The sequence below is a fragment of the Mobula hypostoma genome, chromosome 3, assembly GCF_963921235.1.
Source record: "Mobula hypostoma chromosome 3, sMobHyp1.1, whole genome shotgun sequence".
Lineage (NCBI taxonomy): Eukaryota > Metazoa > Chordata > Chondrichthyes > Myliobatiformes > Myliobatidae > Mobula > Mobula hypostoma.
Window position 1 is genome coordinate 187428853 of NC_086099.1, and position 18778 is coordinate 187447630.

Below are 18778 nucleotides of genomic sequence, written 5' to 3' on the forward strand. Positions count from 1 at the left end.
AATAACATTTTCAAGGTGAGACCTGACGAGATTGTTGGCTTTGCAGGCTCCCGCTTTACTTCCCTGGTTTGACTTCACGCAATGTTCATTTGTTCTGTTAAACACTGCTGCCCAATGACAGTGATGAACGGTGTCAAGTTCACTTCCACTCCCACTTTTAGTTTAACATTTACTTGTTCACAGAATACGTACAGCACTGGCAAGCTTTGCTTAGTACAGACGCTGTCCTTGAGGCATTGTTTATGAGATTTCCTCTTGCAAAAGGAATTGCCTAGCAACTAAGCACAATCTACTGATGGTGGTCACTGACTAGCAGAGTCATGTAGAGTCAAACTACTTCTTTTTATTTATAGTAAATCTCTGGTAAACTCTGCCCAACTACAAACGGCGTTTGTATTTGGAAATCACAGTGATTTGGCATCAGACTCACCACACAATGCTTGCATGGGAAGCAGGGCCCATTCAATAGGTTCTTGATTCACCACTCTCTCTCCACTCACTATGGCCATGGTCCCACCCAATACTCCTTCTCAAAACACCAGGCCCTAATTCCTGAACACCCGAAAGGTCTCTAAATCTGGCATAGTACCAATAGTCATGGCCTAGCCAGACATTTGGTGAAAGTTCAAAGTACCTAATATCCTTTCCTATGTCACACCACTACTAGTGAAAATTCCAGTTTTGTCTTGAAATGTTATTTAACATAATTCAGACCTACACCATCTTCTTCCATAAGGTCTGTAATCAACATTGCTAGTGACAGTGACATTAAACTGCTCATAACCCACCGTTTTAATCCCTCCACCCTCTTTTGAATCAAGACTTGAGTAAATGAGCCAACTCTCCATATCAAACAGCATTATGCAACAGGCCAAGCAGTTCTGTTATTTTTCCCATTGCCCAGTTGACATAATGACAGCACTAATTAAATGCTGATCTGCACTTGGCTACTTGCATTCCAGTCTTCCAGGTATACTGATCTATATATATAGAAAGTCACACCACCTTCCCATTGCTTTAGCAGTGATAGAGTCCTTACGTACCACCCCACGAGCCTCCACCGCATCCAAAATATCATCCTCCAAAGCTTCTGCCATTTCCAAAGGGATCATACCACTGAACACACCTTTACCTCCCACATCCTCTGTATTCGGCTGGGATTACTCCCTCCATGATTCCCTTACCCATTTGTCCCTCCCCACTAACCTCCCTCCTGGCACTTAAGCCTGCAAGCGGCCAAAGTGCTACACCTGCCCTTTCACCTCCATTCAGGGCCCCAAACAATCCTCCACATAGGCAACGCTTCACCTGTGAATCTGCTGGGGTCGTCTTTTGTGTCAGGCGCTCCTGATGCGGCCTCCTCTACATTGGTGAGACCTGTTGAAAATTGGGGGACCGTTTCGTCGAGCACCTCCACTCCATCCACCAAAAGCGGAACTCCCCCGTGGCCAAACATTTTAAATCTGACTCCCATTCCCGATCCAACATGTCAGTCCATGGCTTCCTCTTGTGCCAAGCTGTTGTCACGCTCAGGGTGGAGGAGCAACATCTTATATTCTGCTGGGTAGCCTCCAACCTGATGGCATGAATATCGATTTCTCCTTCCAGTAATTTTTTCCTCTCTCCCTCTTCTCTTTCTCTATTCCCTACTCTGGCCTTTTAAATCTTCTCACCTGACTATAACCTCGCCTGGGTCTCCTCCTCCTTCCCTTCCTTCTAGTGTCCATAGAACCATAGAACCATAGAAACTACAGCACAGAAACAGGCCCTTTGGCCCTTCTTGGCTGTGCCGAACCATTTTCTGCCTAGTCCCACTGACCTGCACACAGACCATATCCCTCCATACACCTCCCATCCATGTATCTGTCCAATTTATTCTTAAATGTTAAAAAAGAACCCGCATTTACCACCTCGTCTGGCAGCTCATTCCATACTCCCACCACTCTCTGTGTGAAGAAGCCCCCCCTAATGTTCCCTTTAAACTTTTCCCCCCTCACCCTTAACCCATGTCCTCTGGTTTTTTTCTCCCCTTGCCTCAGTGGAAAAAGCCTGCTTGCATTCACTCTATCTATACCCTTCATAATTTTATATACCTCTATCAAATCTTCCCTCATTATTCTACGCTCCAGGGAATAAAGTCCTAACCTATTCAACCTTTCTCTGTAACTGAGTTTCTCAAGTCCCAGCAACATCCTTGTAAACCTTCTCTGCACTCTTTCAACCTTATTTATATCCTTCCTGTAATTTGGTGACCAAAACTGAACACAATACTCCAGATTCGGCCTCACCAATGCCTTATACAACCTCATCATAACATTCCAGCTCTTATACTCAATACTTCGATTAATAAAGGCCAATGTACCAAAAGCTCTCTTTATGACCCTATCTACCTGTGACGACACTTTTAGGCAATTTTGTATCTGTATTCCCAGATCCCTCTGTTCCACTGCACTCCTCAGTGCCTTACCATTAACCCTGTATGTTCTACGTTGGTTTGTCCTTCCAACGTGCAATACCTCACACTTGTCAGTATTAAACTCCATCTGCCATTTTTTAGCCCATTTTTCCAGCTGGTCCAAGTCCCTCTGCAGGCTCTGAAAACCTTCCTCACTGTCTACTACACCTCCAATCTTTGTATCATCAGCAAACTTGCTGATCCAATTTACCACATTATCATCTGGATCATTGATATAGATGACAAATAACAATGGACCCAGCACTGATCCCTGTGGCACACCACTCGTCACAGGCCTCCACTCAGAGAAGCAATTCTCTACCACCACTGTCTGGCTTCTTCCATCGAGCCAATGTCTAATCCAATTTACCACCTCTCCATGTATACCTAGCGACTGAATTTTCCTAACTAACCTCCCATGCGGGACCTTGTCAAAGGCCTTACTGAAGTCCATGTAGACAATATCCACTGCCTTCCCTTCATCCACTTTCCTGGTAACCTCCTCGAAAAACTCCAACAGATTAGTCAAACATGACCTATCACGCACAAAGCCATGTTGACTCTCCCTAATAAGCCCCTGTCTATCCAAATGCTTGTAGATTCTGTCTCTTAGTACTCCCTCCAATAACTTAGCTACTACTGACGTTAAACTCACCGGCCTATAATTTCCCGGATTACTTTTCGATCCTTCTTTAAACAACGGAACAACATGAGCCACTCTCCAATCCTCCGGCACTTCACCCGTAGACAGCGACATTTTAAATATTTCTGCCAGGGCCCCCGCAATTTCAACACTAGTCTCCTTCAAGGTCCGAGGGAACACTCTGTCAGGTCCCGGGGATTTATCCACTTTAATTTTCCTGAAGACAGCAAGCACCTCCTCCTTTTCAATCTGTACAGTTTCCATGGTCTCACTACTTGATTCCCTTAATTCCATTGATTTCATGCCAGCTTCCTTAGTAAATACAGACGCAAAAAATCTATTTAAGATCTCCCCTATTTTCTTTGGTTCCGCACAAAGCCGACCCCTCTGATCTTCAAGAGGACCAATTTTATCCCTTACAATCCTTTTGCTCTTAATATACTTGTAAAAGCTCTTTGGATTATCTTTCACTTTGACTGCCAAGGCAACCTCATGTCTTCTTTTTGCCCTCCTGATTTCTTTCTTAAGTATTTTCTTGCACTTCTTATACTCCTCAAGCACCTGATTTACCCCCTGTTTCCTATACATTTCATACAACTCCCTCTTCTTCTTTATCAGAGTTGCAATATCCCTTGAGAACCAAGGTTCCTTATTCCTATTCAATTTGCCTTTAATCCTGACAGGAACATACAAACTCTGCACTCTCAAAATTTCCCCTTTGAAGGCTTCCCACCTACCAATCACATCTTTGCCAGAGAACAACCTGTCCCAATCCACGCTTTTTAGATCCTTTCTCATTTCTTCAAATTTGGCCTTCTTCCAGTTCAGAACCTCAACCCTAGGACCAGATCTATCCACTCCTGTCAGATTCCTTCCTCTCCAGCCCTTGACCTTTCCCACCCACCTGTTTTCACCGCTCACCTTCCAGTCACTTCCTTCCCCTCCCCCACTTTTTTTATTCTGACATCTTCCCCCTTCCTTTCCAGTCCTGAAGAAGGTCTTGCCCCGTAATGTCGACTGTCTATTCATTTCCACAGATGCTGCCTGACCTGCTGAGTTCCTCCAGCATTTTATCTCTGTTGCATGGAAAGTAGTTCCACTCCAGAAACTTGCAGCGAGTGATTGAGCACCAGCAAGTTGATCAGGCAGGTTAGCTCTTGCTTGATGAACTTCAGTTTGAAATGTGTCACTTTATTTTCCAGCAGTGATTGTCAGCATTTTACCTTCTCAGAATGGATGACGAATTCAGTTATTCACAAACAATGCCTCAACATGTCAATTATCTTAGTATAATGTATAATTTTTCTCGGCCTTTTTAGATACTTGATTTGAGAACATTCCTATTCTGAATAATGGGGCATAATAATGTAAAGTTTATGCCCAGAAACTTGTAATGTGCAGTCCTAAATTTTAATCCCACAACAGTGCTGGGGAATCTAAATGTATCGTTGAATAACTGTGGATTGCAATTAGTTCCAGTAATGGTGACCATGAGACTAGTAAACTGTTATAAAGATTAACTCTCTATTCTCTAATATCCTTCAGTAAATGAAAAGATATACTGGCATTGGAGGCGGTGCAGAGGAGGGTCACCATGTTGATTCCAGATATAAGGGGGTTAGACTATGGGGAAAGATTGAGTTGCCTGGGACTGTACTCACTGGAATTCAGAAGAATGAGAGGAGATTTGATAGAAACATATAAAATTATGAAAGGGATAGATAAGATAGAGGTAGGGAAGTTGTTTCCACTGGTAGGTGTGACTAGAACTAGGGGACATAGCCTCAAGATTCAGGGTAGTAGATTTAGATTTAGGATGGAGATGAGGAGGAACTACTTTTCCCAAAAAGTGGTGTATTTGTGGAATGCTCTGCCCAATAAAGCAGTGGAGGTTACCTCAGTAAATATATTTAAGACAAGGTTGGATAGATTTTTACATAGTAGGGAAATTAAGGGTTATGGGAAAAGGGCAGGCAGTTGAAGAAAAAGCTTTTATAGATATGTAAAAAGGAAAAGACTGATAAAGACAAATGTAGGTCCCCTGCAAACAGAAACAGGTGAATTGATTATGGGGAGCAAGGACATGGCAGACCAATTGAATAATTACTTTGGTTCTGTCTTCACTAAGGAGGACATAAATAATCTTCCAGAAATAGTAAGGGACAGAGGGTCCAGTGAGATGGAGGAACTGAGCGAAATACATGTTAGTAGGGAAGTGGTGTTAGGTAAATTGAAGGGATTGAAGGCAGATAAATCCCCAGGGCCAGATGGTCTGCATCCCAGAGTGCTTAAGGAAGTGGCCCAAGAAATAGTGGATGCATTAGTGATAATTTTTCAAAACTCGTTAGATTCTGGACTAGTTCCTGAGGATTGGAGGGTGGCTAATGTAACCCCACTTTTTAAAAAAGGAGGGAGAGAGAAACTGGGGAATTATAGGCCGGTTAGCCTAACGTCGGTGGTGGGGAAACTGCTGGAGTCAGTTATCAAGGATGTGATAACAGCACATTTGGAAAGCGGTGAAATGATCGGACAAAGTCAGCATGGATTTGTGAAAGGAAAATCATGTCTGACGAATCTCATAGAATTTTTTGAGGATGTAACTAGTAGAGTGGATAGGGGAGAACCAGTGGATGTGGTATATTTGGATTTTCAAAAGGCTTTTGACAAGGTCCCACATAGGAGATTAGTGTGCAAACTTAAAGCACACGGTATTGGGGGTAAGGTATTGGTGTGGGTGGAGAATTGGTTAGCAGACAGGAAGCAAAGAGTGGGAATAAACGGGACCTTTTCAGAATGGCAGGCGGTGACTAGTGGGGTACCGCAAGGCTCAGTGCTGGGACCCCAGTTGTTTACAATATATATTAATGACTTGGATGAGGGAATTAAATGCAGCATCTCCAAGTTTGCGGATGACACGAAGCTGGGTGGCAGTGTTAGCAGTGAGGAGGATGCTAAGAGGATGCAGGGTGACTTGGATAGGTTGGGTGAGTGGGCAAACTCATGGCAGATGCAATTTAATGTGGATAAATGTGAAGTTATCCACTTTGGTGGCAAAAATAGGAAAACAGATTATTATCTGAATGGTGGCCGATTAGGAAAAGGGGAGGTGCAACGAGACCTGGGTGTCATTATACACCAGTCATTGAAAGTGGGCATGCAGGTACAGCAGGCGGTGAAAAAGGCGAACGGTATGCTGGCATTTATAGCGAGAGGATTCGAGTACAGGAGCAGGGAGGTACTACTGCAGTTGTACAAGGCCTTGGTGAGACCACACCTGGAGTATTGTGTGCAGTTTTGGTCCCCTAATCTGAGGAAAGACATCTTTGCCATAGAGGGAGTACAAAGAAGGTTCACCAGATTGATTCCTGGGATGGCAGGTCTTTCATATGAAGAAAGACTGGATGAACTGGGCTTGTACTCGTTGGAATTTAGAAGATTGAGGGGGGATCTGATTGAAACGTATAAGATCCTAAAGGGATTGGACAGGCTAGATGCGGGAAGATTGTTCCCGATGTTGGGGAGGTCTAGAACGAGGGGTCACAGTTTGAGGATAGAGGGGAAGCCTTTTAGGACCGAGGTTAGGAAAAACTTCTTCACACAGAGAGTGGTGAATCTGTGGAATTCTCTGCCACAGCAAACTGTTGAGGCCAGTTCATTAGCTATGTTTAAAAGGAAGTTAGATATGGCCCTTGTGGCTACAGGGGTCAGGGGGTATGGAGGGAAGGCTGGGTTCTGAGTTGGATGATCAGCCATGATCATAATAAATGGCGGTGCAGGCTCGAAGGGCCGAATGGCCTACTCCTGCACCTATTTTCTATGTTTCTATGTTTCTAAGATGAGTCCATGGCCAGCTCAGCCAAGATCTTGCTGAATGGCAGAACAGGCTCGACGGACCAGATGGCCGATTACTGCGCCTATTTCTTATGTTCTTCCGTTCTTATATTTTGATCTACTCATAACTAGCAACACATGGCAATATGGCTGAACATTGGTTGTCTCAAACCACAACCACAAAGTTTATTAGGGACAGGAAAAGATAGGATAAATAACTCACTTTTGAGCCAGGGAGCACATTTTCAGCTAACTGCAATGCCTAATCATTGACATCTGGAACATTATGCCTAAATAAAAGACTACATGATCCTGAAGCAGGTCGATGGAAGTAGGCAGTTTAAATGGTTTCAGCATGGATGAGATGGGCCAAAGGGCCTGTTTCTGTGTTCGTCTCTATTTGACTTAACCCTTGTGAAGAGCTATTAATGAAATTATGCACCATCCCAATTCCTGGAGCTGAACCATTGGAAAGACAGTCCCTTAAGAGAAAATGAGCTGATAGTGGACAGTGAAGGGTGAGTAGTATTTAGAATCCTCAGTATTGGCTCCAGACACCAACTGCAACCAACGCAAAATATGATGGAGGACCTCAGCAAGTCAGTCAGCATCTGTGGAGGAAAATAAGGCTATCAAAGTTTTATGAGGAGACGGCTTGACAATGAGGTTGAGAAGGAAAATAAATCAGTCATGATTGAATGGTGGAGCAGACTTGATGGGCCAAATGGCCTAATTCTACTCCTAAGCAACACACACAAAATGCTGGAGGAACACAGTGGCTCAGACAGCATCCATGGAAATGAATAAACAGTTGATATTTCATGTTGAGACCCTTTTTCGGGACTGGAAATGAAGGGGGACGATGACAGAGAAAAAGCCAGTAGGTAGGAAAAGTAAAGGGCTGGAGAGGAAGGGATCTGGTAGGAGAGGAAAGTGGAGAATAGGAGAAAGGGAAGGAGGAGGGCACCCAGGGGAAGGTAATAGGCAGGTGAGAAGAGATCAGAGGCCAGAGTGGGGAATAGAAGAAGAGGGGAGGGGGAGGGTTTCCCCACTCTGGACCTCCAGCATCTGAAGTATTTCTCGTGTTTATAATTCTACTCCTATAACTTATGGTCTCAAAGCAGTTTGCCATCCTGTCTTTAAAACTATAAAACTGTAACAACATTGAAAGCCTGGCACCAGCACGAGTCATCTGTTTATTCCATCTGGTTTCACCAGTGGTACCTTTCTACTTCTGATGTCTCAATATTTCCTCTTACTGCATAGAACATCAATCTAAAGAAATTCCCCAGACCCATTATCAATAACAGAATCACAATGACCACATCTAGTACCACGGGCAAAAGTTTAAATCTGCAGCCAATAAATAACCAAAAAAGAGACTTCCATTTTGATATATTATTTGCTACTGTAAGCATCCCCCCCATTGCAGGAAGCAATAGGGAAGTGCAACATTTCTTTATTTCTGCTGAGTTTACTGCTTCAGTATTATGACAAAGAAATCACATTGTCAGGTTATCACCTGTGAAGGCAGCAACTTCTAATTATTCCCATATTGATATTCTGAGGCCGATTCACAGTGACCATGGCAGGGAATCAAAGTACAACATAAAATTATATTCCCAATCTTTAGAATTTTCTTTGTGAAGATAAGTAAACTAATAACAATGGTTGAGTTCACATTGTGTAGAATAGCATGTGGTGCCTGATTGTATACTAATTGTATAATAATAAAAGATAGCAAAATAACAGCAAGTGCTTCTACAATATATCAACATTTTCCACCTCAACTACGGAGTGAAGCACTAAAACCTGGCAGGAAAACTCTAAATCTGCAGTTTAAAATTGCAAATCACTTTAATATATTATAAAATAACAAGCACCTACCAATGTGGTCTTTTGATATATTAACAGGCCAGAGTTTGTAGGGACAAAACTGCAACAAAATTAGTAATTGCTAAATTTGTGGGATTGTTACATTGACCATTGTATGTCTCAAGCAGGATTCTAGGGTCATTGGAGGAGGCTCTAAACAGTCCACGTTAAACACTTGATTGAATTCATCAGCGGAGGTTTGGGGATCACACAGGTTGAACTTAATCCCAGCATTGAAGTGAAGTTTTGGCCGGTGACGGAGACAAACCTTGACACCATTTTCAGAAGTAAGTGAGGGGCAGTGCTGGGCACAGCAATTAAACTGCTGCCTCATAGCTCCAGTGACCTGGGTTTAATCTGGACCTCCAGGGCTTCCCTTCTGGGGTCTGCATGTGTTGGCTGTGACAGTGTGAGTGTCTTCTGGCTGTTCCAATTTCATAGAAACATAGAAAACCTACAGCACAATACAGGCCCTTTGGCCCACAAAGCTGTGCTGAACATGTCCTTACCTTCCATGCCTCCAAGATATGCAGATTTATAGGTCAATGGGCCACTCTAAATTGCCCCTAATGTGTTGGTAAGCAGTGAAGTCTAAAGGAAGTTGGTGGTAATGTGGCGAGAATAAACAGAGATGAGCATAGGATTAGAGTAAAGTGGTTTCTTGATGGTTGGCATGGACTTGGTGGACTAAAAGCCTGTTTCCATGTAGTGTGACTCTGTCATTTTATGACTACTATCCTTCAAGATATCACTTATAACCGCTGCTGTTAACATCGCTTTTGGTCCTTGTTAAGCATCCATTCCATACACATTGTCATATTTGTGTGTGTGTGTCTAGTTCCAGAATACAGTGAAGAACATTGAAAAAAGGCAGGCCACTGTGAATTCTTCAACACTAATCTGTGATGCAGTGAAATTAATACTTTCATTTGAAAATGATGGCTGTTATCAGAACATCTTTCTAGAGGGTGTTGCAAGGCATCAAGCCCCAACTGTGTACTTGGTTGGGTACTGAAAACCTATGCCAAGGCTGGAGTGTCCAAGGACGTTTTCAAACTCTTATTGTTGTGGTCTGAAGTTCAACCATAGTGAAGTGCTGCAAGTGTTCAGTTCTCGCTATAATTAACTCCTACCTGAGCAAGGATCTGGGCACCCTACTCTTCACCTACATCCACAGTAGGTCTCCAATGGATACAATATCACTGGCTCTCCACTTTGTTTTGGAGCACAAAGACAGCAACAAAACAAATGTCAAGCAGTTTTTTAATCTATTACAGCTTGGCATTCAATATGATCAACCCCTCAGTTTTAATTCACCAACCTTCTAAATACGGGCATTTGTGTCTCCCGTTGCATCTGGATCCTTGACTTCCTCATCGGGGGACTACAGTCAGTGTGGGTTATTAATAAAATCTCCTCCTCACCAGCAATGAATACAAGTGCATCTCAAGGATGTGTGCTTAGCCCACTGCTCTACTCTCTCGACATAAATCACTGTTTATTAGAAGAATTAAGGGTAAGATCTCATTGAAAGCCATTGAATATTGAAAGGCTTAGAGAGTGGATATGGAGAGGATGTTTCCAGTAGAAGAGGATTCTAGGACGAGAGGGCACAGCCTCAGAATAGAAGGGTATGGAGATGAGAAAAATGGCGAATCTGTTGAATTCATTGCCACAGATGGCTGTGGAGGCCAAGTCATTGGGCACATTTAAATTGGAGGTTGATAGGTCCTTAATTAGTAAGGGTGTCAAAGGTTACAGTAAGAAGGCAGGAGAATGGGGTTGAGGGGAATCATAAATCAGCCGTGATGAAATGGTGAAACAGACTTGACGGGCCAAATGGCCTAATTCTTTCTTATGTCTCGTATCTTATGGTCTTAGGTTGGTAAATTCTCAGATGGCAATGAGGAGCCATACAGAAGTGAGATAGATTGGCTATTGAGTGGCATCACAACAACCTTGCACTCAATGTCGGCAAGACCAAAGAATGGTTTGTAAACTTCAAGAAGAGGAAGTTGAGAGAATACACACCTGTACTCTTTGAAGGGTCAGCAGTGGAATGGTTGAGCAGCTTTAAGTTCCCGGGTGTCAACATATCCAAGGATCTGTCCTGGGCTCTACATAGTAATGCAATCACAAAGAGGACATGCTTTCACAAAGAGGAGCTTTTGTATGTCATCAAAAACCTGCAAAATTCTATAGATGTACAGTGGAGAGCATTCGGACAGGTTGCCTCACATGCTGATATGCAGGCCGCAGTGCACAGGATTATAGATGCAGGGTTATAGATCAATTGTTTCCATCACGGGGGCGGGGGGGGCGCGTAAGCCTCCCCCACAGGTAGGACATCTTCAAGATGATGCCTCAGGAAGCTGACACACACTGTTAAGGATCCCCACAATCTGGGCCATGCCCTCTTGTCATTATTCTATACAGTGAGGAGGTACTGGACATGAAGATCCTCCGTTAATGATTCAGAAACAGCATCTTCCTCTCTGTCATCAGATTTCTGAATGGCCCATGAACCCATGAAGGTTACTTCCTTATTCCTTTATTTTGCACTTTTTACTTATTCGGAGTGACTTTACGTCTATTGCACTCTTCTGCTGTCAAAAGCAAGGAATTTCACATCATAAAAGATTGTGATACTATAACTGATTCTGAATGCTATTTATGTCTAGATTTACATATTGATCTACCGATTCATAATTGATATATCGATGAACCATAATAAGATCTTTCAGAAAGATATCAAGACATTGTATGGCAATTCATTGCATGTGTGCACTTAAAATGAGCACGTGAACACTTTGCAAGTGTCAGTCAAGTGTTTTGCTCATTGGCAAGTGCTAGGTACCGGAAATTTAAGAAATTCTGCACACAGTGCTAAACTGAACCAGCGCTAATGGACCTTTTAAATGTCAGTAATCACTGAATATAAGAAGCAGGAACCCTGATTCAGCAATATAATTCATTCGTTATGTGCCATATCGTGTGGCATCACAATCGTGGTCTTTCCATGATGGTTGTTCTAGGCAAATTTTTCCGCAGAAGTGGTTTACCATTGTTTTCTTTCGGGCAGTGTCTTTACAAAAGAGGTGAGCCCACCCATTATCAATACTCTTCAGAGATTGTCTACCTGACAACTGTGGTCGCATAGCCAGGACTTGTGATATGCACCAGCTGCTCATATGACCATCTATCACCGGCTCCATGGCTTCATGTGACCCTGATCAGATCAGGGAGGTAAAACAGGTGCTGCACCATGCCCAAGGGTGACCTGCAGGCTAGTGGAGGGAAGGAGCACCTTACACCTCCTTTGGTGGAGACGTAGCTCCACCCTGCCACCCTAATATCTGAAGTATCAGCATTGTAGGTCTCATAATCTTGATAGATGAGAGGGAAATCCACAGGAACATCCAGAAACTCTCAGAAGCTGATATGAAGCTCCGGTGGGAAAAAATGGCCAGAGGGCATAATCCCACTCTGTTCACAGTTCCAGAAAAAGCTGTTCAGATGCACCCCAGGTTAGTGGACTTGTGCATACCTCACAGTTACAATATTTAATCGATGTTACATCACTTACACTCCCAGCTATGTATCTCACGTTCCACACACACTTACAGCATTCAACTATCAGATCATCACCATCTACTAACCAACCTTCTTCTCCCACTGGGGGGCCATGTCTGTTAAGAGAGACTGGAGCCAGAGATACATTCGTTAGAAGAATTGCTGCCAATGATGCTGGTGTACAGCACTAATGGTAACGGCGTTTTCAAGCCAAGTTCTTCTTCTCACATCCCACCTTCTATTCATCCAACAATCATTCAGATGCATCCTCTTTCCTGCCGCTCCCCAACATTATGACCTTAATTTGTGCCTTTCCTATTTCAGAAACACCAGAGTTACTGTTTAAAAAGGTCTGTTAGCAATGCAGAAGAACTAGAAAAGACAAGACCACATCTGTGCTCGCCTATACCAGATTTTGATGAAAGATCTGTGATGCTTATTTCATTTGTTATTATTAGGACCGTAAACTTTCAAAGTCTTGCCCATCTGAACATTATAATTATACCTGCCTTTAACACCTCCTCTCACAGCTTATTTCAGATATTCACCACCCTCTGTGTGAAAAACTTACCCATCAGATATACAGCTTAGCCCTTAATGAATTTCTAGTCCAAGGTCTGTTGCCTGCAACTTAATTTATATATCAATATCAGTCCTATGCATGCTGACTGCTTTGTCAGGCAATATCTCCGTTTTTAAATTCCCTAGCTCGATGATTACATTCTCCATATATTTTGCTGTCCTTTCATTGTAACCTTCCTCAATTCTAAATACCTTTGTGAACTTCTGTTCCAGAAGGTACAGTGCCTATAAAACGTATTCACTCCCTTTGGAAGTTATTGTGTTTTATTGTTTTACAACATTGAATCACTGTGAATTTAATTTGGACTTTTTTGACACTGATCAACAGAAAAAGACTCTTTTGTGTCAAAGTGAAATCAGGTCTTTACAAAATGATCAAAATTAATTACAAATATAAAACACAAAATAACTGATTGTATTTGTATTCACCCTCTTCAAGTCATTATTTAATAAATGCACCTTTGGCAGCAATTAAGCCTTGATTCTGTGTGGATTGGTCTCCTTCAGCTTTGCACATCTGTATGCTGCGATTTTTTTCCCCATTCTTCTTTACGAAACTGCTCAAGCTCTGTCAGATGGCATGGGGATCATGCGTGAACAGCACTTTTCAACTCCAGCCACAAATTCTCAATTAGATTGAGGTCTGAACTCTAACTTGGCCACTCAAGAACATTAACTTTGTTGTTTTTAAGTCATTCCTGTGTAGTTTTGGCTTTATGTTTGGGGTCATTATCTTGCTGGAAAACAAATCTTCTCCCTAGTCCCAGTTCTCTTGCAAACTGCATCAGGATTTCCCTGTATTTTGCTGCAGTCAGTTTACCCCCTACCTTCACAAGCTTTCCAGGGCCTACTGCAGTGAAGGATCTCCATAGCATGACGCAGCCACCACCATGCTTCATGGTAGGGATGGTGTGTTTTGATGATGTGCAGTGTTTGGCTTATGCCAAACATAGCATTTTGTCTGGCAGCCAAAAAGCTCAATTTTGGTTTCATCAGACCATAGAACCTTCTTCCAGGTGACTTCAGTCTCCCACATGCCTTCTGGCAAACTCTAGCCGAGATTTCATGTGGGTTTATTTTTTCAATAGTGGCTTTCTCTTTCCCACTCTCCTATAGAACTGTGACTGGTGAAGCACCCAGGCAACAGTTGTTCCATGTGCAGTCTCTGCCACTTCAGCCACTAAAGCTTGTGACTTCTCCAGAAATGGCATAGGTCTCTTGGCCCCCCTCACTGGTTGCTTACTTGCACGGTCACTCAGTTTTTTCAGATTTACAATCAATTATTTTATGTTTTATATTTGTAATTAATTTAGATCACTTTGTAGAGCTCTGTTTTCACTTTGACACAAAAGTGTCTTTTTCTTTTGATCGGTGTCAAACAAATACAAATTAAATCCACTGTGATTCATTGCTGTAAAACAGCAAAACATGAAAACTTTCAAGAGGGGTGAATACTTTTTATAAGCACTGTAAATTCTGAATTTTTTTTCCACAATTGGCAGCTATGTTACTTGTTGCTTACAATATATATTAATGACTTAGATGAGGGAATTAAATGCAGCATCTCCATGTTTGCGGATGACACGAAGCTGGGCGGCAGTGTTATCTGTGAGGAGGATGCTAAGAGGATGCAGGGTGACTTGGATAGGTTAGGTGAGTGGGCAAATTCATGGCAGATGCAATTTAATGTGGATAAATGTGAGGTTATCCACTTTGGTGGCAAAAACAGGAAAACAGATTAGGAAGGGGAGGTGCAACGAGACCTGGGTGTCATTATACACCAGTCATTGAAAGTAGGCATGCAGGTACAGAGTGGTGAAAAAGGCGAATGGTATGCTGGCATTCATAGCAAGAGGATTCGAGTACAGGAGCAGGGAGGTACTCCTGCAGTTGTACAAGGCCTTGGTGAGACACACCTGGAGAATTGTGTGAAGTTTTGGTCCCCTAATCTGAGGAAAGACATCCTTGCCATAGAGGGAGTACAAAGAAGGTTCACCAGATTGATTCCTGGGATGGCAGGACTTTCATATGATGAAAGACTGGATCGACTAGGCTTATACTCATTGGAATTTAGATGATTGAGGGGGGATCTTATTGAAACATATAAAATCTTAAAGGGATTGGACAGGCTAGATGCAGGAAGATTGTTCCCGATGTTGGGGAAGTCCAGAACGAGGGGTCATAGTTTGAGAATAAAGGGGAAGCCTTTTAGGACCGAGATTAGGAAAAATTTCTTCACACAGAGAGTGGTGAATCTGTGGAATTCTCTGCCACAGGAAACAGTTGAGGCCAGTTCATTGGCTATATTTAAGAGGGAGTTAGATATGGCCCTTGTGGCTAAAGGGATCAGGGGGTATGGAGGGAAGCCTGGTACAGGGTTCTGAGTTGGATGATCAGCCATGATCATACTGAATGGCAGTGCAGGCTCGAAGGGCCAAATGGCCTACTCCTGCACCCAGCTTCTATGTTTCTATGTTTTTAGTTGTCAAGGCCCTAAATTCTGATATTCTCCCAGTCTCTCTTTTTCTAAAGTTTCTTCATGATACCTATTTCTCTGGTTCAGAGATAGACTTTTTGATTGATAGCACAGCTGTCCTGCAGAGTTTTGCTCCATTAAAGGTGCCATATGCTGTCTATGTGCTGCTTTCAGTTGTCTTATTATTTTAATTCTTCACTATTCCATTAGCACTGTTGATTCAACTGCAGTTCTATTTAATAAGGTAGAATAGTGATGTTGGCTGAAATATTCTGACTTTAGTTTATGTTTGAATGGAAGTGTTGAGTTTATAGAACATAGAATGTTGATCAGCATAAAATGGTACAGGCCCTTCAGCTCACGATGTTGTGCCAAAACAATTCAATCAGTAATCAAATGACCAACTAAACTAATATCTTCTGCCTACACGGTGTCCATATCCTTCCATTTTCCTCACATTCGTGCCTAACTAAATATCTCTTAAAAGTTCCTCACGTACCACTTCTACAACCTACTACAACAAGGTAAATCTAACACTTTGAGTCTTTCATTTTTCTTTCATCCATTTGCCTACCTAAGCATTTCTTAAATGTTCCTAATGTACTTGCCTTTACCAATACCCCTGGCAGCATGATCTATGCACCCACCATTCAATATGTAAAATCCTACCTCTGACATTACTCCTATACTTTCCACCAATCTCCTTAAAGTTATGCCATCTTGCATTTACACCCTGAAAAAGTCACTGGTTGTCCATTTTATCTATGCCTCTTATTATTTTATACACTTCTATCAAGTCACCTCTCATCCTCCTCTGCTCCAAAGAGAAAGGCCCTAGCTTTCCGCAAAAGATATACTCTCTAATCCAGGCAGCATCTTGGTAAAACTCTTTTGCACCTGCTGTAAACCTTCTACATCCTTCCTATAATGATGTGACCAGAAATGAGCACTGTACTCCAAATGTGGTCTAATAAAAGTTTTATAGAGCTTATAGATTACATCAGTAATGTTAAAAATAGAGAAGGCAGCAAATAATCCAAGAAATTCAGAACTGGAATGGAAAATGGTAATTTGAGATGAGTTCAGTATGAAGCCCTTATGTGAGAGAGTAAAGTTCCATATTTAGCAGTGATGGTTTATACAACCTCTGATGGTTAAATGTTGCATTCCTACACTGTCACCATGAGACTGCACTACACGACTCCAATGTTCTTGCTGACTCGAACAAAGGCATTCACATTTCCAGGTCATTAATGCACTTGTGAAATGGAGAACATTGATTACAAATAACTCTGTCTGCATGTAATCAATGGAAGTTTGATCAAAGGCTAATTTTCCTGGTATAAATCATCTTCGCATCAATGAGGCACTCTTGCTAATACACCTTTATTGATCGTCCTTAAACTTGATGCACTAATGCTGAGGAAATGGCTTAAAATGGAGCATTGTCGCCGTGTACTGGATCTGTTTTACAGACCACAGTTGATTTACAAGCAATTTGTAACTAGTACACTGATGCATTTATTGTTATTAATCAGGGAACGCATGATGGCCAACGAGTCTAACATTTTGATCCGGACAGCCGATACTGATGAATATTTGCATAAAATTGCAGTAATATCCACGCAGTAACATAATTAAATAGTCTAACTGGCACTTCTTCTTTGGTTTGTTAAAGAGGGATGACTGTCTATCCTGTTAACCTGTTTCCAGATACTCTGAGGAAGACACTATGGTTTCAGCTTTGTTATCAACATTAGAGTTTGACTGCAAAACCCTGCAGAAAGGGGTTAATGCAATAAATAAAAAAATGCTGAGAACAGGATTCAATGCAGTGTATGAGAAGCCCTGATCATATTTTACCTGGCATGGCCAGCACCATATAATTTCATATAACAAAACTGTTCTAAAATATCTATGATTTTCATATATTTAGAATGAATTGGAAATTTCTAATGCAAAATTAAATATTATTTAATGGTGCAATGAATGAAAATGGGAATATTAGATATACAGAGTTAAAAAGAAGTTCCAAACTTCTAGAAATAATAAGAACGACATGCAACTTTACAGCAAGTTATTGACAAAATGTTTTTTGAGGCAAAGCTACCCCTCCACCCACTTTTTTATTTCCAGCGTCTTCCCCCTTCCTTCATTCATTGTGCTGAAGAAGGCTCTCAGTGCAAAATGTCGACTGTTCATTAATTTCCACAGATGTTGCCTAACCTGCTGAGTCCTTCCAGCATTTTGTGTGTGTTGCTTTAGACTTCCAGTATCTGCAGACTTTTTCGTCTTTATTCTTTGAGACAATCTAATGTGTGGCAATACAAACAACCCTTCTGAGTTTTGTGAAAGTTCTTTATTTTAATTAATCCAGAATTTGGCTGGAGCAACAAAGCATCTATCCTTGACTATTACCTAAGCGTCCTCTTAGTTTGGACAGATCTGCTTGTGCGAACCTCCAGAATGAAATAGGTCCAGACTTCAAAACTGGAAATGCAGGAAGTACTCTGTAGGTGGGGCAGGATCTGTGGAGAGAATAATAGAGTTAACATCTGACCTAATGTGAGGACCTGAATAGTGAATGGAGTGCCTAGCAATCATAAGTCCCACACAAACATTTTGATTGTTGGTGGGCTAGACTGGCTAAACTGGCTGTCAAACTGTCAAACAATTTGGACATATACGAATTTCTCAGGCACTCATAACGTTCAACGATGATTTAAAAATTAAACTTAAGGTTTAAAGATTAAAGGCAAGTAAATTTAAACACTTAAGATATTAATATAGTTACAAATATGTGCATACAAATTGGAAATATTGTAGGCTACTCAACACCTGAGCCTGCTAGACATTCATGGTTGACATGCCTGCAACCACATCACCATATTCCTTTGTGATTGTAGTAATATTTCACCCCATTTCTTTTCTACCTGTCTTAAAAATATTCAAACACTATGTCTGGTATACTTTGAGAAATAGTTCCAATGGCATATGATGCTTTGTGGGAGAAAAAAATGCCCTGTTTCTTTCTCTCTAGTCTCAGATCTCCTCTTGTTCTTCTAACATCCAGCAGATGAAATCCAAAAGTAGAATTTTATCTATCACTTTTCTTCCTCATTTGCAAGCACTCCTCTCCACTGAACTGAAATGAAAACTGTGTTTGGGTTCAGTTATACCTGAACTGATATTTTGTGCAATGGGCAAATTTGCTAGCAGAACCTTTGGGAATTATTAGGGAAGAGATGGCATGATGAGAGCAACTAGCTCTGAAAACATTTGGGATTTTTAGCTTTTTTGATGAAATTTCAGGGCATTCGTCTGGAGGATATGGGCATCTCTG

The 18778-nt window shown here is 41.8% G+C and overlaps 1 protein-coding gene across 1 annotated transcript in view; it reads left to right on the forward strand.

Moving 5' to 3' along the window:
* gpr158a (G protein-coupled receptor 158a) overlaps positions 1-18778 on the forward strand; it is a 609794-nt gene that overhangs the window by 476039 nt on the left and 114977 nt on the right. The window lies entirely within an intron of this gene.